Consider the following 21,770-nt stretch of genomic DNA (forward strand, 5'->3'; position numbering starts at 1 on the left):
TGTCATAAACTTTTCTCTGTCTGAACCAGATCCCAGAGAGCCATTAGATAATCCTCCCCAGTTATCACGTGGCTAGAGTCAGGAAGCAACCATGAAGATGTTATCTTCACCATAAGTTGCTTTTTATTTACCCAAGAGAGTGCCCAAGAGGTAGCCAGCATGATCGTAGCTAGGTTCAAATGATGCTCAGCCTGCTTCATGTTAACACCTATCCCATAGGTTTGCTGTGGAGAGTAAGTGACTTAATACCAGCAAAGCCCAGAAAACAGTGTCTGGCACATAGCAAACTAGATACAAGCATTAGTTGTTAATTTGATTCATTCAACGCTTCCAGCATTTAGGGAACAGCTACTAAATGCCAGGAACCACACCAGACCCTGAAGATAGATAGAACAGTAGATAAGGTGGGCCTGCTTTCCCGCTGCCCTCAAGGAGCTTAGAGTCTGTGCAGAATGCAGGGGCATTCCTGGGGACTTTCTCCAGGGCATGGAATCTGTCCAATGATCAGCAGTCCTTCAAATCTCCACTTGCCAAGGAGGTGGGTGAGAAAGTCAGCTTCAACTGTCCTGCCACCTGAGAGGCAGGGTAGAGCCCTGCCCTCTGAACCTCCCTCTGAACCTCCCCTGGGAGGTGTCAAAGCTTGTCCCTGAGACGGAAAATCTGTCCCATTTTATTTAATTTCAATTCCATATTTATCTACTGAAGAACTTGCCTTTTTGCCTGAGCCACCTGATTCCATTTCCTAGCAAGGCCTTTCCAAATAGATTAAACCTCAATAAAATTACACTGAGATAAGGACACCATGGTCACCCTCAATCACCCTTGGCACCCCACAAGACCTTGTTGTTAGGTGGTTACTAAATGCTACACAGCTGGTCTCCTCTGGTGGCTAAAACAGTTCACCCTATTCTTCTCATCAGATGCGGGGCAGAGCCACTCGACACTCACAGGTGAATGACCCCAACAGGAGCACCCAATTCTGAAATGGTCTTAAGAAAACCTAAATTTCCCTCAGGAACTGATTTTAATTGATCTATCATTCAGCAGATATTGAGTACATAGTATATGCTAGGCACTAGGGGTAAAAAAATAATAAGAAACATCTCTTCATTGAAGGAGTTCACAATCCTTTAGGGAAGACAAATATAGATAGCTTGCAATACAGTTGGATGAGTTTGATAATAGAAATATGCATCCAGTGGCTTCTTACCGCGGGGTAATTTGTTTAAAATGTTATTCCATTGCTGGCAGGCTTTTTATCCTCAACAATTGCTACTCCCCTCTTCTCATCAATTCTCTGGCAGTTCCCTGGGTATACCATGTTGATTAATTTCTCTACCTGACATGCCCTTCCCTCCTGCTCTGTGTCCGTCTCCATCTGGTAAACTCCTATTCATCCTTTAAAACCCTTTCAAATTGTCCCAATTCTTTTAAGCATTTCCTTTTCTATACCATTGCCCTAATTTTTCCTGTTTCTATTTTTATACATATTTTCTATCATCCAATAAATTATCTGTGTATCCATATCCTTTGCTAGACCTCATGTTTCTTTAGGGCACAACATAATGCCTAACCTATACTAGGTTCTCTTAGTAAATGTTCACTGAACTGAATCATATATAAATATTCAATAGTAGGTGGAGCGGGTTATCTCAGTGGTTGAATGCTTGCCTAGCATGTGTGAGTCCCTGGATTCAATCCTAGTGCTGACAAATAAATAAATAAATAAATAGGATTCAATAGTACTACTATGACCATCAATAATAACTACTGTTTTTGAGAATTCTTAGACACAAGGCATTATGATGAGTTCTTCATATATATTTCCTCGATTTTTCCCTCAAAGCAACTTTGAACACAGGAACTATCATAGAGGACTACATTGGTATAAATTATTACTTTCCTCCCTCTGTGTGTGTCTGAGTCTTTATGTATCTCTCTGTCTCTCATACACACACACACACACACACAATTCTATGAGCCATCTTAGAACTTCATTTGCTATTTTTAGGGGTTGATAATCTGACTTAGAGATCTCATTTCTATATTCCCACCGTGCCCTGTATATGTCCACATAAGTGCACACCAATCTAGCATAACTATTGATTTGGTTGTTTGTTTCCTTCTTTAGAACTGTAAATTCCTTGAAGTCAGGCATGCCTCACCCATTTTTTTTTTATTCCAAATAACTCATGTTGCCTAGAGAGCAGTAAATGTTCAATGAATATTTATGGGGGAAAAATGGAAGAGGGGAGGGAAGGAAGAAAGAGGGTAGGGAGGAAGGGAGGGGAGGAAGGCTATATCCACCATAGACCAGGTGGGTTATTTAGATAGACGATATCATTCCTTTTAAAACCCCAATACCCTTCAGTCAAGCAAAGCAGAAACAAGATGATCAGGGAGTATACCGGCATCTTTGGAATTACTGAATTAGCTAATCAACTGCTACATGTTGAGCATCCTAGAGAGAAAATAAAGGGATATTGGTGAAGTAAATGGCCTGCAGATTCTCAATTGACTTTATTGCTAGCCTGCTACTTTAACCCTTGGACCCAACACTTGCCAAAGATAGCTCCACTGACCTCACACATTCTCTCTTTCTCCATGCATGCAAAAGTGGGCAGGGCCTATGGAAATTGTGTGAGCATTCATTTAGCTATATCTCTTGCCAGCAATTTTGAGTCAGGTTTTCTATCTAGAATAGCTTTCTACATAGAGCCCTGTCCTTTAGGAGCTCATAGTTTACAGCAAGCAATTGTACCACTGTCTTTATGCATCCTACAACCCAGACAGTCCAAAGTCAGCACATCAGTGGTGCTAACTCTGTGTGCTCAACTAGCCTAGATAGCTTCTAAATCTACTTAAGGAGCAAGGAAAGGGAAAGAATAAACACCTGAAATTGAATTGGCCTGTGACTTTAGCCTATGAATTGAAGTGACTTTGAGAGGAAAAAAAAAACAAAAAACGCTATGCATAGAAAATAAATGCAAAATGTTCCCACATTATTTTTTCCTGCAACTTATTTAACGAGCATTTATCTGTGGCAAATGCCTTTCCAAAGAAAATCTCCAGATTTATTAGAAGCTACCTATGGCCCAAAGCGACACCCTGCAGTCCCTCCTACCCGTAATTTGCTTTCTGACTTGTAGACAGTCTCCTGCAGATTCCATGGTAGAAGGAAGTGGCCACAGGACAGAACCCATCTTTCTCCTAAGACAGAGCAAAGGGTGAGTGGTGCTCAGAAGTCCCCATAGATAAGGATACTCAAAGGGCTGTCAGTCTTCCCTAGATCATTCCCTATCTTCCCCAGTGAAATGGGTACATCACTCTCCTCCCAGTATCCATGGTCCCTGTGAGACGGTTACTTAAGGTCAGTCTTGTCACCAAAAGGTCACCCTGCTGACTCTGCTGGCAGTGGTTTAATAGGATGAGCCAGAGACTCCCAGTCAGCAGAAGAAAATCCAGGTCCTTGCGGGTAGAAGCAGTCACTCCCCCCAGCCAGAGCCTGCAGCTTCCTTTATCCTTCACCCCTCCTCACCCCCTGACTTCCCACACACCTGTGGCTGCAAGGCCCCAGGCAGGCATTAGGTTGTCACATCATAGCATGATGCCCAAAGTGAGCCCCGCCCACCAAGGCTCTCAGACAGCGGGAAGGCGATTATAACCTGTAATTTCTCATCTCGGTTAGCAGGTGACAGGCTCCCATAACATGGCATCCATATGGCGTCACCCCTTCTGTTGAGCACAATTTTAGGGCAAGATTCATACCGCTTCTCTCTGTGCTCAAAATAGATGCCCAAAATTGGGATAGAATTTACATAAGTTGGCTGAAGAGACTGTGTTCAATTAAAAAGCTTTTGTTGCCAAGGAATTTTTTTAGCTGATACATATGCTCCTTTATTGCGGTCCTAAACGGGGAAAGATTTTGGTTCTCTCTATTTCTTTCTCTCTCACCCCCCTGCCCTTTCCTTCTCCTTCTTTACTTCCCACCCTTAATAAATAAGAATGGGAATGGGTGTCTGTCCTGAAGGGCAAATGAGAAACAATGGGGAAGCGCACCAGATGGAAATAACAGGGACTCTGGCCCACGAGATCCAGAAGCCAGTAGTGCCCTCTCACCTAGCCAGGGCAAGCCAAAAATGATCTTTTCCATGTGTATTCTGGGCTCTGCCCCAGAGAGAATGGGTTGTCCCACTTTGCAGTTATCATAAATTCAGTTTCCAGTTGTACTGAAGCATGCATTTAAAAATACAAAACATGTTTTGTTTAAATCATGAAATAATACTGTTCCTGAGCAAAAATTGGGGAAACAGAAAAGCATAAAGGAAGGGAAAATTCACGGGTAATTTTACCATTCAGAGAACTCTTCACATGTGAGTATTTTCTTCCAGCCTTTACTATAGCTATGTATATTCACACAAATTTGGGATTATAACATATAAATACTTCTGCATCTTAACATTTTTTGTATCATAATTCCCTGAGCATTTTTCTCTATCCAGTACATTTCAGGAACATCATTTTTAATGGCCATGCTATAAGGTATTTAACCATTTCTCTATATTGGATATTTGCTATTTCCAACTATGTTGCCATTCTATATAAATATCACTGCAATTAACAGCCTTGAATCCTTGCATGCACCTTGGATTACCTCTTCAGGAACAATTTGCATGTGTTGTGATTCCAAGTGTATATTCCCTAGCGAAGACAAGTCACCCTCAGCTTTTCACATGCTTTGGGGAACTGTTCATCTTATGATTATTGCATGCATTTTTTACAATGCGTTTAGCACCAGAAATGAAATCAGTGTTAAAGAACATAATTTGGTAGTTGAGTATTTTCCTGTGGAAACTTAAATAACCCTGGATTGGGCAGCTGCTATTTTTTTCCTGCTCAGCATCCACCCCCCTCCATTCCCCTTCTTTCCTGCATAAGAGTATACACCTGCTCCCACTCTCGATTCTTGGGGTTCAAGTTGGTGGGCAGAGTTTATGACCTTTGGATTCAAGAGTAGCCAATCAGATTCACAATGGAAGGCAGTTCTGGAATTTCTGTCCAAATTACTAGGAAAGAGGTTGTCTTTTTCCTCTGAGATGACTGAGCAGGTAGAACATAAGTCTAAGAATGTTGGAAATAATCTCTTTTCCCACATGGGAAGAGTCGACCCAAGAATCCAATCGACATGGAAAGAAAGCCAAGCTAAGACAATGGATTCCTGACAACATTTATAAACTCTGTTCTCCTGAACCCGAAACTAGCAAAACTACCCCCACAGAGTCTGCGGTTATGTGAACTATGAAATCCCCTTTATTAGTTAAAATTATTGGAATTAGATTTTCATTTGGTACAACCTAAAACTGCCAGCTAACATAGTCCACACCAAGGGTCAGAGTATGGGTTCATAGCATCTATGTCCTCTATAAATAATCTGGTGATGAACTATATGATTATAAAACCTCTGCAGTGGGTTGGGTTCTCTGCTAAAATCTACTGGTGAAATCCAGCAAGACCAGCTCCAGGCATCTAGAGGTTGAGAGTGTGGTAAGGTTATGGGGAAAGAAGACAATATGAGCTGGGGATAGAATGCAGAGCCATGAGCAAGGAATCACTGGATGATTCAAAGGATGTGCCCATCACATCTAACTGAAAAGAGTAAGAATCACTTTGTTATAGTGGAATTTAATTTGAGCTTGAAACCTTGACATAATTGTCATGAGTGGAGATAGAGAAAGAGGATCCTTGCCAACTAAACACAGCAGGAGCAAAAGGGCAGAACATAGAAAGCTCTAGTGTAGGTTAGGGTGCATATGGAGACTCACAGGGGATCCTCTCCCATGCAAAGTGTCAGAAGCCATTAACTGAAGAGGGAGCTAACCACTGCCTGTAGCACGGTAATTATAGGATTATAATTGTCTTGAATTACATCTTACAATGTTGTATTGAAACTATTTTCTCACCTACTTAACTGAAGGCTCCTTGAGTCTGGACATAGCCTTTACTGCATACCCCAAGCTCTTGGCATATTGCCCTTGTATTCTTTAGATGGTCCCAAAATCTCACTGGCCAAAAATAGCTTAAAGCTAATTGCAATGTTAGACTGAACAAAGTCTAACAGTCAGAGATAACATCCTCTCCTGGTGTCAGTGCGTTTCCTTGGAAGTAGGGCAGGAAAGCAAGCATATAAGTTGTCTGAAACCACCAAATGCTCTGCAGCTCTGATAACTGGCTGCCTTTTATTTTCCTATATGACATTCTTGACACACCACCTCAAGACTCAACAGCCACTTTGCTTGTAAATAAGGACTCAGCACCTATTTGGTGAATTGCATTAATAAGCTGTGGACTTTGTTGCTTTATTTCTTCAAGCTAGCGACACTCTCCCCACCCCTGCTCAGATGTTCCCAGTGCGGATGGTTTAGTATATGACCGACTGCAAAGCCGACTGGTGAGTTTTCCTAGCAGAATCATCTAGCCCAGGGTTTCCCAACTATTCCTGAACATAAGAGTCATCTGGGGTGCTTGGTATACAATTAGATTACTAGTCTCTCCTTTGGAAATCTTGATTCAGGAGGCTCAGATTGGAGCCTAGAAACCAGAGTTCAAAGGAGGCACCTGAAATGATGCTCTGGGTAAGTTTAGAAGAATCTGTGACTCCACAGAGCGACCCTCACTGCAACGTGTTAATTAACCAGCATCATAAGCAACTATTTAACATGTAGAAAAGTAGTTTTGTAAAGTAGAAAGGACGCTGTCAAGGGAATTAGCTATCATAGACTCAGATCCTACCTCAAACACTTGCCAGCTGAGTGACTTTGAACAAATTACGTAACCTCCTTGAACTTGTACTTCTGCCTTAGTAAAATAAGGAAGGTACTACTTGCCCCTTTCCCTCCAAGGAACCTAATTAGATGGTGTGTGTTAAAGTGTGCCATCTATGGAAGGGATTTCTTGGCTGTGAGCAAAAGCCATTTGATGATCCGCTTGATGGAGGAGAAAGGCCTTGTGACAGTCGCCACTGATTTGTAAATATCAGCTCTACAAAACTGCTCATTGCTCGATTATCCTATTGGTGCCAACACACCAGAGCTGGAAGGTCATCTCAATGAAAAACAATTAGCATTTATAGAACACTTGTTAATCTGCATCAGGCCTAACTCAAGATTAATTATTCAGACCCATCAATTTGATCTTCACAACAACATGATGAGGTAAGTACGCTTTTATTGCCATTTTGTGGTTGGGGAAAATTGAGATATAAGGAAGGTCTAGCTAAGTGACCTACCCAAGTTATAACAGAGGCCTGGTTAAAGGAGCTAAAAAAGGTCACACAGGTGTAAAGGAGCAGAGTTAAGCTTTGAACCCTGACAAATTGGCACCAGAGCCCCCATTTCTGATCCATAAATCACATGATTTCTCAAGGTGCTAAGCAGTCCCCACAATGACAGGCAGAACATCCAATGTGTCCAGTTGTTTATTTCATTTCTCTTATATGAAAATACAAAACCTGGTAGCTTCCTTTAGACCATAGATTGGTAGCCATTTACCTTCTTTGGAGTTCAGCGCTATCCCAAGTGCCTCTTCATAGTCATTATGGAATATTGGAGCCTGATGGAGTGTTGGCAAATATTCTGCCTATGAGCCTCAAGCTAGAAACCCATAAAAATGTGCCCCACAAACTTGAAGTGCAAATGAGAGCACCTGCATTTAAGAAAGGCACATGCTAGGAGCTTTGGCATTGTCTACACCTGGTCATTTGATATAATCCCCAAGACACTTGGGTTTGCTTCTTCAATCCAATCCCATTCCTCTCAAGAGAAAATGAACAGCCCAAACCAATGAAATAGATCCCCCAAGTTCAAAGCAAACTAAGGACAGAGTCTATTCTAGATCCCACCTTTCAGACCAGTACTGTTGGAAGCCACGATGCGGAGGCACCTCAGTAGCATCCTGACAGTAGCACCTCAGTAGCATCCTGACAGTCCCGCACAACACAATGCAAAATCACAGCTAGGACAGTGCAAGCCAGGCACAGTGATGCACGTGTATAATCCCAGCAACTCCAGAGGCCGAGACAGGAGCATCATCGCACTATGTAGCTCTGTAGTAAAGAGCCCTTGGGTACAATCCCCAGGATTGCAAAAATCAAACCAACAAAAGGGACAGTGTAAAAAGGGTTGGAGACAGGGGCCACTTTACAACCCCTCCAAGTGCACTTTCCCTATGCTCAGAGCCCAGAGGGCAGCTCCTCTGCCTGAACATCACCCACTAGTTACAGCGGCACAGCCACTGTGTCACCACTGTTTGTCACAGTACCTGGAAAGTGGGAGCACATGGGAAAGGCCACCACTCTCCCAACAAGGCAGGACAGGCCAGGTTGCCAATGCAATTGTGGCATTTTAATTGAAGTCAGCAAAGAAGAATAGAGGAGACTGGCTGCTTTCTTTCTGGCCCTGGGAAGAAAGGGATGGGGGAGGAGAGCCGCACAAAGCCGCCTCTGCCACGGCTGCATTCAGGTTGCCGCCTCGGAGCGCCTTGTAGCTCTGGAGAACTTTTAATAGAAATCTGCAGAATGAAATGGGCTACAGCTGTTTGCCTTGATAAATATATTTTATGCTACATGCCTCAGCCGCCATCTGTTTGCTGATACGAGCACTTCTTCATGGCAACTAAGGAGAAGTCATCAAAAGGCACAGCAGGAGGTGGGTGTGGGAGCAGGTAGAGTGGGTGAGGAGGGCAGGGCAGTGGGACTGTCTTCAGGCTGGAAGGGGGAGGTACAAGGAGGATGGGAGCAGGTGCATAACAGGGAGGTGCCCCAAGCAAGTCAGATGCCCAGCTGTCCACGCGCTCTTCCACCAGGCACTTTCAGCATCTGTCCCCATCCTCCTTGGATCCCCAGTCTCTCCTCCCTCCACTTTCTTTGTCCTAAAGGTTGTTTTTTTTGCAGGGGGGGGGGGTGCCAAGGATTGAACTCAGGGGCACTCGACCACTGAGCCACATCCTCAGCCCTATTTTTAACCATAATGGTGACCCACCTCTCAGCCAGCACTGTCCTGTGCAAGCATGCCCATTGGCTCCCAGCAGGAGCCTGCTGACCATCGGTGGCAACCTGAGAGGGGTTTCACCTCCCCACCCCTGGTTCCACTGTTCCAAGCCTATGACCACACAGCTACCGAGCTCTGTTGCCAGTTGTTACAGAAACAGCAAATTTGACTCCTGGATCCCTCTGGCTTCCTGCGTCATGTATGAACATTCCCTCTTGTATTCACTCCCACCTTGACGCCATTAGCCATGTTGTGATGTAGCCAGAAAGTCCACACCAGAGGCTCGCACATGCCAGCATCAGGCTCTTGAATCTCAAACTGGGAGCTAAAAAAATAAAAAACTGTTTTCTTTATAAAGTACCTGGTATCAATAGAAAATGGACTAAGATGCCCATTCTGGGACTACAGTATTTTCATGAAAGGCAACAGATTTGCTGACTCTTGACCAATGATAGCAAGAGAACATATTGCTTGCCTTTTGAGGAACAAGTGTTCACAGGAGTGACTAAGATACTTGGAGATTTCTTGTTTGTTTTTTTTCCTTTCCCGTTTTTCGTTTCATTGTTTTGTTGGTTTGGCAGTATTGAACTCAGAAACACTCTACCTCCAAGTTATGCCCCAGCCTCTTTTATTTTATTGTGTTCGGAGACAGGGTCTCACTAAGATGCTGAGGCTGGGCTAGAACTCATGATCTTCCTGCCTCAGCCTCCTGAGCACCTGAGATGACAGGCATGCATCACTGTGCCTGCTGATTTCTGCTGAGTACACGGCTTATGTGAATATCTTTCTTTCTTCCTTCCTTGGGGAAAAATGTGAGAGGCCAATATGACTCACTGCTGTCCTGAGCAGCTCCTATTTCTGGCATCCCATTGACATTACCTACTTCTTGTTTTCCCACCTACCAGCTCTTCGTCCACTCTCGTAAGAGGAATCCAGCCTGCCTGGAGATGGGGTAAACATGCATCCATCCCAGGAGGTGCCACACGGAATAAACAGCCTCCAGTGCATCTCCCTGTCCCCCTTCATCTCTACCCCACCTGATCCACGTGTCCATCAGAGAGGAAGGCTACTGCTCTGATTGCTCCCTAGGCCACCTGAGGGCCACAACTGGCCAGTGTCACGACTGGCTAGAAGCACAGACTTCTCTCCTTATCCTATCAGAGCTCGTGAGCCTCGAAAACAGGAGGACAGGAAGCAAGTCTTGATATTGGGGGGCAGGGAGAAGCTATTATTCCTGGCCACGAAGAGCAAATGGGCATCCCAGAGACATGTCAAAGCCAAAGAACAACTGGCTGTCTGAGAGAAGGCTGGGGAGCTGGAAAAGGGACACAGGCTTCCAGAAACATATTAGTCAAAAACAAACTGGACTGCGCACCCACTGCTCAGTGCCACCTCCTCCCAAGGACGTGGGCAGGGTGACTGCTGGTGACATGCTTTGAGATACTCTGACAGAAGGCACTAAATCATTGTGTACTGAGTACTGTGATTTGGGGTCCAAGAAACCAAGTGCTTTGGACGAGCTTCAGAACTGCTGGCTGTTACTCAGAGCCCCAGTCCCTGGTATTAATAAGTGTTTCCATGGCACTTGATACTTTGCAATTATCTTTTCTAACGCGTCTGCTTTAGCAGAATTAGCAGGCCAAATGTAAATCCTCCTGCCCTCCCTTCTGCCTGTAGGCTTTTGAAGAAGGAGTCCTGGCTCCCCGTAAACCATGTGAGGAGATGAGAAGCACCACTGGAAAGGACCCCAAGTTCCCAGCCTCCTCCATCCCCACTCACCTGCTGGCTTCACACTCACCGCTCCTTCTGTTGCAAGGCCTTCCATTATTGGTTCACCTATTCAGCAATCACATGTTGAGCATTGACTATGTGCTGGCCAGTGACTTAGGCACCAAGATACAGCAATGACTAAAACAAAATAATTCTTGTCCTCATGAGAATTGTATTTAACTAGGAAGTAGATAACCAAATTAATATTTAAGACTATAAATTAAAACATAAAGTGGGATAAAGGGTAGTGAGCAAGTAGGAGGGATTTTATAATAGATACAGTGGTCAGAGGGCCTGATGAACAAATGAAATGAGGAAACACATGAGGAATCATGGGAAGACATGGAAGGAAGGAGGACCAGCACATGCAAAGGCCCTGAGGTAAGTACACCATGCATGTAGAAGAATAGCTAGGAGGCCAGCTGGATGGACTGCAGCCAGCATGGGAGTGTGTTATTGTGGTATAATGTGTGATCAGAGATATCAAGGGCTCTGATCAGAAGCCCCTTCCTCTCCAGCCAGCCCAGCCCAACTGGACCCTCTCTCTTTTGAACTCCTGTAGTGGACCAGCCTGAAGTGGTTCCCTTAGCCCTTATCTGACACCTCTTTTGTAGCTTCATCATTTCATATTTGTGTTTCCTTTTACCCAAAGCAGTCACAGGCTCCCCAGATTTCCTCTCAGATCTTGCACCCTTCCCAAGCCCCAGAGTCATCCCACTCACCCTTCCTTTCTGACACCCTAGCTTCTTTCCATTGCCTCCTTGAATATGATTGGAGCAGATGAACCGCGTCCCATCAGTAATATGGCTCCGTGACTCCACCCAAGTCCCCAGCCTCACCTGTGTTTCTAGCTTTAATTTCAACCGTCAATACTTCCACTGTTCCAATTAGTCTTCATCACTAATCCACCTTTTGAGAAGGCATTTATTCACTCAGCAGTCATTGATTTATTCAAGTAACTTTTTAATTTTTAATTTGCTACATGCTAGACACTGTCCTGGGTGCTGGGAATAAGAAAATGTACAAGGCAGCAGCAAGTCTTCTGGGCCAATGAATTATAATTGCGGAAGTAAATGCTAAAGCAAAAGTACAAATGAAATGTCATGAGAACACAGAGGACCCAGAAGTTAACGTCTGATTCTTTCTGGAGAGACAAGGAAGGATTTACAGTGGGACTGACATGGCATATGAGTATTGAAGGATGTGTAGGAGTTTACCAGAGAAAGAAGGGAGAAGTAAGACACTATAATAGTGGTTCTCACCTGGGAGAAATCGTGTCCCCAAGGGACATTTGGTAATGTGTGGAGATATTTTTGGTTGTCATGACTGTGGGCAGGACAGTGCTACTGACCTCTAGCAGGTAGAGGCTAAAGATGGTGCTAAACATCTCAAAAGCACAGAACCGTTCCCCAGCAAAAATCTCCCTGCCCCCAAATGCTGTTATCACCAAGGTTGAGAGACCCCATGTTGGAAGTAAAAGGCACAACATGGGAAAAGGGTCTGGCAGGTCTAGAGAACAGCAGGAGTTCAGGTGTGAAGGGGAAATGAGGAGTAGATGAAAGCCGGGGTGGGAGAGGAAGCTGGAAATGTAGCTTTGAGCCCAAAAGAGAAAGGTCCCACCCCTTACATGTGAAGCTTTGCTCCAGAGATAACAAAGAGCCAATTAAAGAGAAGGCTGGAGGAGACGAAAATAACAGCTGTCAACTACTGAGCCTCGTCTGGGGACCAGGTGCTTTACATTACTTCTAATGAGAGAGGGGGGAGGAGGAGAGAAGGCAAGAATTATTATTCTACTTTACCCATCAGGACACAGGGAAATCAAAGCTCAGAAAAAGGAAGCTGTTTGCCCAAGGTCAGCCACAGGGGTGATTACAGCAAAGGATCTGGATTCAAATGTAGCTCCATCTAGCCTCTGAGCCAGTAACCCGGAGTGCAGCGGCCTCCTCCAGGCTGGCCTCCTTGCGGCAGTGATTCCACATGGCTTCATGGCAGCTACGGGGCAAACCCTCCTGGGAGAAGGGAGGACCAGGTAACAGGTAAATCACTCTGGAATCCATGGCATTGGATCCAGACTCGTTGGTGTCATTGGGTCTCAGGAAACATGCTTTCATTGCCTCTAGAGAACAACAGAGCGTTTACTGATTTTCTTCTTTCTTTGCTTCTTCTTTCCTCCCTCCCTTCTTCCTTTTCTTTCTTTCCCCTCCCTCTCCTTTGCCTTTTCTTATTTCCCTTTCTCTCGTTCCTTTGCTGCTTCTTTGAATGTGTTTGGTAAACACTGACATACTCACCAAGACTCACTTCCTTGCCCTTCTGAGCATGTAACCAGACTGCACCTCCTCGCTCCCTCTGTGGCCCTGTCACTGAATTCTAGCACAGTGTACCTCATCAGGGGCTGGCCCATCCAAAAGCTCCCATGTGCTCTTCTTGCTCACTGCTCCCTCCGCTGCCTGCAGAAAAAGATTGTGGAGGAGGGCATGTAGTTCAGGGGAGAAGGACAGAAGGGAATAAGGGCCCCCTGGGTCCCAGAAAGTTGCAGCCAACCCATTACTTCTCCATCACTATTGGTGCAAGTGACAGACATCTACTGTCATGCTACCATGATTTAAAAGTTGTTTGTTAGAGCAAATAGACTTCCTTGGCCAACCTAATGCTAGCAGCATGGATGAAAAGGTAGACCACTTAGAAGAGCTCCCTGCAAGTACAGAAAATTCAAACAAGTGGCATCTGAGGCAGAAGTTCCAAAATAGGCAGATAGAGCAGTCATCTATCTAGTGTCCTCCCAAATGTCTGCTTTATTATCTCAAGCATGTCATTCTGTCACCAAATTTGCCTCAAAATACAAGTAGATGTGTACAGATTCAGCAGTAAGAAGGAGAAAGAGCCCAGGGGATGCACTCCAAGGCTGAGTTGCCTGTTGAAGGGCCTGCCTGCGAGCCCTGCCTGATGACCTCTGTTCTTATCCCATTGGCCACAGCCACTTGCCAGGGAGGCCAGCAATCTGCATCTTTTGACTTGACACCTTGCCCCTCAGGATAAAAATCAGCGCTCTGTTAGTAAGGAAGAAGGCAGATTGAATATTGGGCGGGAAACCTAGAGTCTTTATCCAAAGAATCAAAGGAAGAGGGTTTTGAATGAGAAGAGACAGCCAGACTAGGTATGTAATTGCCTCCTGTCCCTTATGTGCTGGACCTGTTTCTGGCTTTGGTGGTCCATGGGATGAAGACCCAGGTGTCCAATATGGCTCCGCCCTAGGAGGCAGGGCTGGCGGGCTGGAGCGCTGGCCACCCCATCCTCCCACTCTCATGCACTCAGTCCAACCCTGCTCACACTCTCTTTGCCCAAGAGCCATCATCCCACTAAAGCAAAGCATCCTTCCTTTCCCTGCTGGCACCCCTTCCAGCACAATCTCCACAACGGGGAAGCAGCCAGGAGCCACCCTGTGGCAGCTTCAGCTTTCCAGGGCTTCTGGGAAGGAGTCGCGTTGGCGCTCCTTCACAGTTAACACCATAAAAACACACATTCTCCTAACACAACGCTAAGCCAATTTCCATGTGGAGTTAACGCTGCTCTCTCTGCCTCTCCTGCTTGGTGTTGCTAAATGCTGTTCCCTGTGGCACTCAGCACAGGCCTGCAGGGAGAAAATAACACAGAATTAACCTCGAACATAGGTGTGGGGGTGAACAAAACAGCTTTACCAAAACGAGGATAATCACCCCCTTAATGTCAGCTCTTTGGGTTGCTACATGAGGGGAAAAAAAAAAACTGCATGGATTTCCCATTTGATAATAGGACTTATTTCAGAGGCTCCATCCCCCTCCTTCTCACTGGCAAGCCCAGGCAGTATAGGCAAGGAAGCAAGTGGAACAAATGGAAATCAGCTGCCCTGCTGTCTGTCCCCAGCATAACCAGGCATAGGAGGAGAGGGACAGTCTAACTGAACATGCATTGGTCAGGAGCCAAGGCCGGCTCCCACAACCTGTGCTCTGGGCACCTGGATGCTGGGATTTCAGGAATAGACTTCACCTGGCTTGGCACAATCCAGTCATTCCCAAGCAGGTCGGACTGCTATCTCATCAAGTCCAATTCCCTTCTATCCCTTTGACAGAGGAACTATCTGGCTCTTTAGTCAATAATAATCCAAGGCAGTGGTTCCCAGATGGGGATCTTTCTGAAGTATAGATCCTGATTCAGTAGGTTGGGGGTGGATCCATGATTCTGAATCCTAACAAGCTTCCAGGTGAAGTCACTGCTGCTGGTCCGTGACCCATACCTTTGTCTGATATCCTTGACCAATAAAATTTATTGAGTTAAGGAACTGAGAGTTGGAGGTATGTTTGCTAGAGCATGAATAAGAAAGTGTCCAGGACTTTTAGTAAAATAACTCGTGATTTATGGAATTACTTATCCCTGCACCTCAAAAAGCTATGAGTCTAAGACAGAGGACCATTGGAAGAGTACTCTGGCAAAGGAACCAACCAGGCACCATCAAGGTGTGTAGGAGAATGAATTTATCATTACCAAGAGGCAACACTAACACTTCACTCTGGCAAACCAGTCTAGACTTCTTTGTCAGTGGCCTCTCTAGAAGAGGAGCCAAAGAATCTTGCACTGCCTTCCCTCTTTGATATCACCAACTGACTTTGTCAACAGCATCCCAAAGCTTGATGATCTTGGGAAACCAAGGCTGGGCACAAGGTGCTCACTAGACCCCAAATATGAAGACCTTCTCCTTTTAAGCTAGCTATACGAGAGGATCACCTGAGAGTGCCCAGCCCAGCACTTCTTTTCAAAGGGCCATGACCTCTTTCAAGCATGCATCAGACATCATGTGACAGGACCTGTTGAGGCCAAAGCTTCCTCTAGGGCAATACACTCAACCCACAAAGTTCTTTATCCCTTGCCTAATCTTCTCCTCCTCCTAGGCACTTAACTAGCTCTTTCTCTTCTAGATGGTGCCTCTTGTTCCTCGTTTTGTCCTTGCTTCGCTCTTTGGATTCGATACACTCCATTGCCTTCCCAATTACCACTGTGGAACTTCAGTTTCTCCCGTGTCTATTTCTGGCTTTGGAATGAGCAATATGTCCTCAGCCACCTCAGATGAAACTCTTCCCACATTAGACTCTCTCCCAGGTGATCTTAACCACTCCGCAGTATCATTGAACATCTGTGGGCTGATCGATCCAAAATCTGTATCTTCAATGTTCCACACTCAAATATCCACAAACATCAATTTCAAGGTGCTCTGAACCTCACTGATCAGCAAACCTAAAGAATAAGGAGAACAAAGGAAAGAAAGAAGTACCTCACCTGCTTTTTAACCCCCAGTCTCATTAAATGACACAGTTGCCCACTCAGCTGCTCCAGTCAGACTCCTGGGAAGCCTCCCTGTCTGTCTCTTCCCTCCCTCCCATCATCCCGCAGCTCTGTCAAGTTTGAAGTCTGGTAACTTCTGTATTCTACTTTGCTGTAGAATGTAGAACTTGCCATGTGTTTGATTGATTACTTTCAGGTCTTCACATAACTTCTTCCTCTTTTAAAATGACGCACTGTTAACACCTGTAGGGTTATGTCCCGATCTTCCTTGACTCCCATGCAGTTTATTACTCTTGGTGGCTGCATGAGTGGCATGAGAAAGTAATAAATGAGTGGTGAAATCTGTTAGGAGAGACTTCAGTAAGTTAGGATTTTAATCAGAGCTATGTGATGTGGCATTCATGTCATTTAGGCAACACTGTTGGGGACACTGATGTTTTCCCCCCAAAGAATGATGATTCCCCATTATTCCAAGAAAAAAGAACCACCCCCATGACTCAGCATAGAACAGCAAACTCTCTGCTGAGATCATGTCCCTGCAGGTGTAAGTTTACCGCACAAATTCCCCTCTGACTTAATTCTGCTGGGCAGGGACAGAGGAGAGAAGAGAGATTGTTTGGAAAAGGCTAATGAGCCCATGCTCTGGTGGTTCCAGGAGCACCGTCTTCCTCCCTTTCTTTCGGCCTCCCCTCCTAATGCCTAGAAATGCTTCTCAGGCAAGTCTCTCTCATCCAGGAAATGAGCCCAGTTTTCAGTAGCACCTTATATACATGACTCGACATGCTTCTCAACATGCTTTGCAGGAGCTGATAATCAATGCACACAAGTTGCATGATTTTGTGTGCATTAGAATCTGAGATTTCTAAGCATTGGGGCTACCACTGGCCCATGGCATAGAAATAGTTAAATTTATTAGCATTAGTGTCTTCATTTTTTATTAAACTGTCCCCTGCCCATTTATTACATTATCATCAGTAGTGATATCAGCATGTTATAAACCCTAAATCATATTGCAAAAACAAAGATTGTTACTACCAGTAATAGTAATAGGTTATAAACAGATTTTGCAGGGGAGCTGGTAGCAATTGACCAAAATTGTCAAACATGGTCAAAGAAGAAAATGAGGCGGAAGGTAGGTAACAATGGATTGTGAGAAGAGAACAAAGATCCCCAAATGAGAAAGCTTGGTGGTGGGAAGAGAATGACACTCAGATTCAACAGGCAGGGGTCCCAAAACCTAGGTGTGGAGAAATAAGCAGCCCCAGTTCATGCAGACTTTGGAGGACATGACAGGTATGTTGGGTGTTTTTTTCTGAAGATCATGGAAGCAAATAAAGTGTTTAAAGCAAAAGAGCATCACCATAAAGTTTTTGTTGTTGTTGTCTGTTTGTTTTGGTACCAGGGATTGAGCTTAGGGGCAATCGACCCCTGAGCCACATCAGCCCTGTTTTGTATTTTATTTAGAGACAGGGTCTCACAGAGTTGCTTTGTGCCTCACTTTTGCTGAGGCTGGCTTTGAACTCTCGATCCTCCTGCCTCAGCCTCCTGAGCCACGGGGATTACAGGCCTGTGCCACCACATCTGGCCCGTCATAAAGTTTTATTAAAGAAAATCATTTATGCTGCAATGTGAAGATTAAACCCAAGTGGGACAAGAGCAGAAGAAAGGAAACTTTTAAGACCATGTGGCCGTAAGGATATAGCTTGACATGACTACAATCATCTTGGTCATAACCACTATCGGACTTGCCAGGTGACCCTAGCATGCATTCCAAACCCTCAGTGTTCAACAAAATTATCAAGATAATCAGCTGAACATTCAGCACCAGCCAAAAGACACCCAAACCATCCCTTAACTGATGTTCCACAGTTAAACATTTCTGAGAAAGTCAGGTTCATTCTGGAGGGCTGTGGGCCACATTTCTCTAGCCTAGCATGTAAATCTCATCCTCCTGCCCTGAGAGACAGGGATCCTCCTCCAAACTTTCTGATACCCAAGACACACTTCTGTCCATAAGTCCTCAATAAATTCCACTCTGTGCAATACTGGATTTGTCTCCCTCTTTCTTTGGTCTCTCATCACCTTCTGCCTTTGGTGACAAGTTCTCATTTACTGGGTTTTCCCAAGATAGTGGCAGTGATCCAAGTTCGAGATGGGAATGGCTGGGTGGGGCAGGTGGTGGCAGCAGAGATTGAGGGACTCAAGAACTAAATGCATAATAGAACCACATGCTACAACCTCATCCCAGAAACCAAAACTCAGCAACTCTGAAGTACTGCCTCTAGATTAGCAGGAAGACACGGGACTTCTAATCACAAGATACATACTCAATTCCTACCTTGAACATAATTAATTAATTATTTAATTATCCTAGTTTCATGGATTGGGCAAGCTGCTTAACCTCTACAAACCTGTTTCCTCCTCTGTACAATGGGATGATAATAATTGCCCTGCCTCACTTACTAGGTATTGTGAGGCTCAAATCAAATACAGTACATTTATACTTTGTAAATTGTCAAACACTGCATAATTGTTGAGCAGTTGCAGCATTCTCCAGAGATCCAGTCACATCAGACACAAACATAAGAGCTGAAGAACATTCAGCTTCTCATCTGGGCCTCCTGCCTGATGCTTACTGGGCCTACCTTAATTTGTAATAGGCCAGGGCTTATTTCCATGGTTCCTTAAATTGTATAAAGCCTCTCATAGTGAGAAAACTTTGCAAGAATCTTATTAGACACAGCAAAGACCAAAATCAGCACAAAGCTCACATATAAAAGCTTTAGCAAAAAAATAAGGATTTCTCTAGAGGCTCTATATGTGCTTAAATGGCGCAGAGAGCTAAATTGTGAAATTACAAATGAGATGTGGAATGGCATATTTGATTATACAGAGTCATCTGCAATGCCTCATAACATGTAAGGAATTCGAGAGTCTGTTTATCTGGCACCAAACTCCAGGAGAAATCTGCAATAGAGTTCAGTGAGTCTAATAGGTATTCAGATGACAAGGGGTGGGCTTCTGGGGGGACTTTGTGGACTCTCCTTCACACCCACAGCCTTGGTCCCACTTTCTTTCCCTAAATTCTAAAGGCTCACATAGACATAATTTGATTTGACTTATTTGAGAAGAAATGGAAAGATCAGCCCTGGTTAAGGGTTAAGGAGACTATATTATATAACAACTAAAAGGCATGATCTCTATTTTCAGCTTATGAGGAATGGGGTTCACAGTTCTGGACTTTGATAGAAAGAAGTACCCCCCTAGCCCAGAGCTGATGGGGCTCCACACCTGGTGGGAAAGAGCACCTGCAGATCCCCCTACTATTAGATCCTGACTTCACTGCTCACTGGTGTTTAGGCCTAGGATTTCCTCAGCTGTAAAGCAAGATAGCAATGGCTGTTTTGGAGTGCTGGTGTCAATAAAGGAAGCAATGCATGTGCCCAGTAACCCCACTTGGCAGTGCTCAGTTACAGCTAGTAACACTCCTATGTTTTGCAGATGGTGATACGTCTAAAGGTGTAGTGGAAAATTACTCAGTGAGCCAGGGGCTGAAGAGAGCACTTGTGCTGCTTCGCTTCTATACATGACACCTGAATACTCACCACAGTATCCCAAGATGTCAATGATACAATAGCACCTTAATGACCTCAGAGTTCTGCATTTTTCAAAGCAAATGCCAAGAGGATGCAATAAAAGCAGTCACTCTCTTCCGACACCAAAATTCTACTGGAGCCTCCAGCACCAGTCTTTCACCCCACTTTCACCTCTGTCCTTGACTTTTCACCCTCTGCCTCTCACCTTGGGACCCACAGGCGTAGGCAGGGCTGAAGCTGCTGTGGGCAGACATTTGCAGAAACTCAGCCTCTGGAGGTGCTGATGTTGCAACAGCGCCCGGCAGGCAGGTGCTCGGGAGGCGCGCACAGAAGAGAACAGATTGAGAAGTGCATTGGGAAGTCTCTGGCACAGATGCAAAAGCAGAAGGGAAACTTTACTCTGTGCTCCATCTTCCCACTCCTTGCAGCAATTCAAGGAGAGGGGCAAAAGATCGGAACTGTTCATTTGAATCCAGCAATGTCCTGTGTCCTTGTGTCTAAGCACTAGATGCTGTGCTTCCAGAGGTCAACATGCAACATATTTATTACATGTTTAAAGGTCCCTACCATCCCTGACTACAGGATTTTATTATGTATAATACTATAGAGAGTGCAGGTGAATTCAGCACAGAGGACCAAAAAAAAAAAAAAAGAAAAAGAAAAAACACAAAATACGTTTGTGTGCACGTGCTCGCGCTGGAATAGAAAAGATGGAAGGCAGGACACTTACATATTTTAACTGGATTTTACTTTTTTTATTTTTATTTTTTGGTACTAGGGATTGAACCCAGGGGTGCTTTACCACTGAGCCACATCACCAGCCCTTTTTTATTTTGAGACAGGGTTTTGCAAAGTTGCTTAGGGCCTTGCTAAGTTGCTGAGGCTGGCTTTGAACTTTCAATCCTCCTGCTTAAGTCTCCCAAGCTGCTCAGATTGCAGGCATGTGCCACCACACCTGGCTGATTTTACTTCTTAATCATTCTTAAATGAATAAGGATGGAGCTTGGTTATAATGATAAATTAGTGTCAAGGCATCAAGGAAAAGCTTTCTCCAGGGGGCCTCCTTATTTCTTTCATGTCATAAATACCTCCCAAGAAGAGTCTACAACAGTATTTCCCTAACATTTGTTCCATTTTATAATTCTTACACACACATGACTTAAGTAACATCTTTCATTTTGGGGGACATTGTTTGACTAACCTCTTATCTTAGAGCTTGTTATAGAAAAACACTTTAGAAAACTCTGGTTATAATATTCCTTGGACTGTGAGATCAGAATCTTTTTATATCCTGAATAATATCTTACCTAACTTAAAAGACAGATGTTTCTGAGCACAGTGGCACAGGCCTGTAATCCCAGCTTCTCCAGAGGCTGAGGCTGTAGGATCACAAGTTTGAGGCCAGCCTGAGCAACACAGGGAGACTCTGTTTTAAAAAAAAAAAATGGAGGGGGATGTGTGAGGACCTGGGTTGAATCCCCAGTTCTGAAAAAAAAAAGATACATGTCAAATGTCCTCCATGTGTAGTATAATTGTACAATACTTCTCAGAAGACACACAAAGACATAAGATTGTTTTCTCTGCACCTACAGTCAATCTTAAAGCCTTACTAATGGGCTCTACTAAATTTATCTCTAATGCACCAGTCCTTTGTTGTTCCCCTTGTCATCGTCCACCTTTCTCCAGACCTCCAACTGGTCAGCCAGGTGCTGTGTCCTCCAGGGGCCTGACACAGCTCTCAGCTATCATCAAGATTGCTCATCTGCATCCTCAGAAACCCTGGGTTAACATTTTATAGCACTTATCCTATGATATTAGAATCATGTGTTTTGGATCTTCCTCAGACACTAAAATGAGTATTACCTCTTAAAGGACTTTGTAGCCCATTAGTACACAGCATGGTATCGGCCACTCTTATAGGCAGATGTTCCTATGACGTCTGCTGACCAGCACGTAGCCTCCATCATGCACATTTGGCCATGGGTCATAGTTGCTCGTGGCAGGCAGGCGTTCCTTAAGAACAGAGCCCAATTCATTTTGGAATGTC

Source organism: Marmota monax, unplaced genomic scaffold (genome assembly GCF_021218885.2).
Source record: "Marmota monax isolate L192 unplaced genomic scaffold, Marmota_monax_Labrador192_F-V1.1 WCK01_AAM20220418_F8-fsc00062, whole genome shotgun sequence".
Classification (NCBI taxonomy): domain Eukaryota; kingdom Metazoa; phylum Chordata; class Mammalia; order Rodentia; family Sciuridae; genus Marmota; species Marmota monax.